The sequence below is a fragment of the Clarias gariepinus genome, chromosome 8 (genome assembly GCF_024256425.1).
Source record: "Clarias gariepinus isolate MV-2021 ecotype Netherlands chromosome 8, CGAR_prim_01v2, whole genome shotgun sequence".
NCBI lineage: Eukaryota > Metazoa > Chordata > Actinopteri > Siluriformes > Clariidae > Clarias > Clarias gariepinus.
This window is the reverse complement of record NC_071107.1, coordinates 20,017,943-20,023,160: the sequence shown is the minus strand read 5'-3', so window position 1 is coordinate 20,023,160 and position 5,218 is coordinate 20,017,943.

Here is a 5,218-nt window from a genome sequence, read left to right as displayed (position 1 = left end):
CGACAAATCCCTCCTCGTTCATCTCGACCAGCTAACAGAGCAGTGCACAGTCCAATCACAAGACCGCTTGCGAGTGTAATGTACGTCTATGGCGAATAGCAAATCCTCTTCTATCCTGGAGCAGGGGTGGGGGATTTGTGGAAACCCGGGGCTGAGAAGAATCACAGGAAATTAAGAAACTCTGGTGAGTGGGCTCGTTGGAGAGACCCCTCGGCCACTTACTTCTTTAAAAGTTTTAGTACATCTTAACGACTGATTCAGACTACATAGAAGTACAAAATATAATAAGAAGAATGTTCATAAAAATGACAAGTGATACCAGTATTGTCTTGGCCTTGCACGTCTCTGCTCATCTCATCTTCTATACCACTTTATCCTGTATTCAGGGCCGTGGGGACCTGGAGCCTATCTCAGCGTGCTTAGGGCACGAGGCAGGGTACGCCCTGTACAGGGTGCCAATCTATCGCAGGACACATGCACATACATACACTCACACACTTATTCACACGCTACTGGCAATTTGGGAACAGCAATTAACCTACCCTACATGTCTTTGGACTGTTGGAGGAAACCGGAGTACCCGGAGGAAACCCACCAAGCACAGGGAGAACATGCAAACTCCATGCACACAGAGACTGAAAGCGAGCCTGGCCGGGAATCGAACTCGGACCCTGGAGGTGCAAGGCGACAGTGCTAACCACTACACCACCCCTTGCACGTCTGTCTATGAATTTTTTTTTTTTTTTTTTTAATTTTGTGCAGCCTGTACTTTTAGTATTCTAATTAGGCCCAACCTCCCTTCGATGGCATTAAGATCACATGAGATCAGAGACATCATTATAATTTTCTTCAGAACAACAATCATGGCAGGCATCGTGCCAACTCGCAAAAAAGAAGCAAGCTTTTTACGAAATCTACCAGGAAAAAAATTTACTTTGGGGTTTGGCTTTTTGACATCTTGTTTGTGTTAATACCTTGTCACATTACTGTTGTGTTTGCGGTCTCATTAATATAATATAATATAATATAACATTTATGATTTAATATATATATATATATATATATATATATATATATATATATATGTATTATTAAGTATTTAAAAAATCATACAACACATTGTATTTGCTATAGTGACTTTATTTTTCTATATTTTTTCCTTTATTTTACTTTAAATCTTATCTTTTATGCATAAATAAATGGACTAAATCAGCTCACTAAATCAGTACATAAGCAACTCACCATAATGCTTACACTATAAATGTTTCCCATTAATAAATGAAACTAATGAACAGAAGTTGTAGTGAAGTCCATATATGGTATAACTTTTCATTTTCATTCATTCATCTTCTCTACAAGATTAAAAAGGCCTGGAGCCTATCCCAGGAGACTTAGGGCAAATGTCTTTGAGACTGCATGTCTTTGGACTGTGGGAGGAAACCCAAGTACCCATAGGAAACCCACCAACATGCAAACTCCATGCACACAGACCAGAAGGAAAGAATCAAACCCTCAACCCTGAAGGTACGAGGCCACAGTGCTAACCACTATGGCACCATGCCGCTCTGATATAGCCTATAAACCACAAATCTAACCATTATCTGTCATATCCACAAATGTAAAACTTTAACATAATTTACTATGTAACAAACTACTGCAAGGCTGCTTTTTTAACACACTGAAATATGTGTATTTATTTACACAACAAATGCAGTTTTATACATAACCTATATGTGATGAATGTTGACACAAGCTTTAAAAAAACAACTTTAAAAAATCCATTTCATCCATTTATTTTCCATACTGCTTATCCTGTGTAGGGTTACAGGCAGACTGGAGTCTACCTCTGGGAACTCAAAAGTAAATACTATAGGCAATTTGGAGGGTTGTGTCAGATGAACGTGTCACGTGTCAGATGAAGCTATTGCCTGCAAAGAGCTGTACATTCCCACATACTGATCAGCCATTCTTAATGGCATTACATTTGAAATCTCTCTTCCTCTATTCATCAAATAATGGCAGTGCTCATTGCACTGAAAGCAACAGTGTTTTGTGTAGGTCTAATGTTAAAAACAATGGTTAAGGTGAGTTAAACAGTCTCATTCGTTCATTAGCATTTGGTAACTAGTCTTACTTGAACCAATAGCGCTTGTGTCCTGGGCGATCTCCCGGGAATGTAATTTTGCATGGTGTGAAGTCTGTTACAGTGACAATATCAGAAACAGAATGTCCCTCTAAAATTAATGAAAGGACAAAGTGATCATTCATCAAAGAGATTGCCAAGAGACTGATGGAAACAGTACATGAGCTACAGCTCTGCCTGTCTAGATCATCACTTAAAGCCCTGCAGCAAAATGCGTTCTAGTCTGATCAGACAAAAGGTCAAGCTTTTTGGAAGCAAGGCTGTAAAAAGTTATTTTTGTTACACAACAGGACAGCTGATAGTGGTAAAAGCAGCATGTTTTGTACCTAATTTAAAGTTAACATACTCGTATTAAAAAACAAAACAAAAAAAAAACAAAAAAACACACACAATTGAGTGCTGTATTTCAGACAAATCTTTAATTTCTATTGTCCTCACTCTTAATACACTGGGAGGGTTGAATCATTAGTTTCCAGGCTCTTGGATTGGTTACTGCTGTGGCCCTGTGGTGTGGCCTCCAAGATCAGCAGATCGGAGTACACTTGAATTTAACCCATGGCTCAAATGAATGCCATGGTGTGCAGGAAAATAAACTGGGTAAATCGTTTAAAAAAAAAAAACCAGAGGGCATTTACATATGAACATTAATAATAGAAATCATGATGGATGATTTGTAAACATCTTTCCAGTTTTGCTAAAAAGATTTATTTCTATGCATGGCATAATTTTGTAGTCAAGGTTTGTTGGTGCTATAATCATTAAAGTTGGAAAAAGATGATATGTTCTTAAGTAATAAAAGCAAGGGAAAAAAATGTACAGGTTAATACTGACACCTGTTGGTCACAGCATGTTTTTTCACAAAGGCATCTTTTACTGTTACTTAACAGTACCGCGGAATTCTGACTGGTCAGACTTTAGTTTTTTTTTATTTTATTTTTTTATAACCACAGGCCTGTGGCATAGTGTCAGATTGTGTGGATTTCCTTGCCATACCTGGCTCCCTACCACTGAGCTTGTAACGTTAGACAGACTTCACCAGGGCCCGTTTTTACAAAGCTTTTTAGAATTCTTTCAGAGAGCTCCTATCTTAGCCTACAATGTCCTAGCTGGGAGTCTTAGACTAAAAGTGATTTAGTAAACTTCTTAGAGCAACTTTCAGTAAGGAAAGTACAAAAACCTTTTAGTGAGGAGGTGTGGTTGACCCCATTGCTAGGGATGATGCAGCAATTTAAGGACTGTGATTGCTTGATAAAAAAAAATAACCTCTGACCTATGCGAAGGTCTTGAAATGCGCTCTTTGTAAAAATAGAATACATGATAATAGAATAAACAGTGAAATCATAATGTTTGTATATAATGAAATTGTATAATCATGACTACAGCCTACTTTATGCAAATTGTCTGTTATAGACCAAATATCTTAAATTTAATTAAAACAGCCAAATGTTGAAAATGTGTCTACTTTAAAGGCAACCAGTTTCCACACAGTTGTTACTATATTAAAGTCTTATATTTATTTACCAAACTGAATTTATTATTACTTTTATTATACCATTTCAGGTTGATGAGAGCAAAATGGCAGTCTATTTAAGTTGCACTTTTGGATGGTATGTAGCGAACAATCCAAGAGAGATGTAAGGAAGTAAAACAACAAGAAAACCAAATTGGACAGAGAAGCAGTGTTTACTTTTAGCTTTATGTTCAGTATTTGGAAAATACTTCTTCTTTCCACCATTTTGTCCTCTGCTATAGAAACTTTTAAGCCTTTCAAAAGTCCTCGTCTCTACCCTTAACAATTTTTACCTTAGAAGCTGTTTTTAGGGCCAAAATGTTTCGTGAATAATTTTTATCTTGACTAAGATTTAATCCTAAATTTAATGGGAAATTCGAAGAAAATGTCATAATTCTAAGAATTTTTTTTAGAATTCCATCACTAGGAGCAACTTTTAGGCTTAAGAAGGTTTGTGAATAAAGCTCCTAAGGTAAAAATTGTTAAGAGTAGAGGAGAGAAGGACCTTTAAGAGGCTTAAGAGTTTCTATAGCAGAGGACAAAATGGTGGAAAGAAGTATTTTCCAAATACTGAACATAAAGATAAAAGAAAACACTACTTTTCTGTCCAATTTAGGTTTCTTCTTATTTTACTTCCCTCTTGGATTGTTCGCTACATAATCTCCAAAAGTGCAACTTAAAACATGCGATAATATAAATTGGTAAAAGGTCAGCTATTTTGCTTCCATCAATCTGAATTGGTATAATAAAAGTAATAATAAAATCAGTATGGTAAATAAACGTAAAAACTTTAATATAACTACTTTGTGGAAATTGGTTGCTTCTAAAGCAACATTTGGCTGTTTTAACTAACTTTAATATATTTAGTCTATACAAACATTATATCATGTATTCTATTTTTACAAAGAGTGTATTTCAAGACCTTTGCAGAGGTCAGGTTATTTTTTTTTAATCAACCAATCACAGTCCTTGAATTGCTGCATCATCCCTAGCAACAGGGTCAACCACACCCCCTCACTAAGATATAGTTTTTTTTTTTTACTTTCCTTACTCAAAGTTGCGCTAAGAAGTTTTCTAAATCACTTTTAACTAGGACTCCTAGCTAGACCTTTGTAAGCTAAGATAGGAGCTCTCTGAGAGAATTCTAAGAAGCTTTGTGAATACGGGGCCCAGAAGAGCAAACTCCCCTGCATGATCCCTTCTCTATAAAAAAATAAATAAATAAATCTTAAATTGGCCATGGAGGGAATATCTCCATTGATTAATATCAATTTAATAATCATAAAGACAGACACGAGGTTGACAGGCTAAACTGAAAGCAGAAAGTATTGGAAACACCTCAAAAATCAATCAACCTTGCAAGTGGGGGAAACTTTTTTTTTATAAGCAGCTCTATTTAAAAGTACATGACTCAGCATATGCAACTAATACAGCATGCCTCACAATGAACAGTGAAACGATTGGGTGGTTAAACAATTGACATAACTGTCAGCACTCATTGTTTTGCTTAGTTAGCCATTACCCTGCTTAATTTCACAAATTGTAACTGAAAATAGAAACTCAAG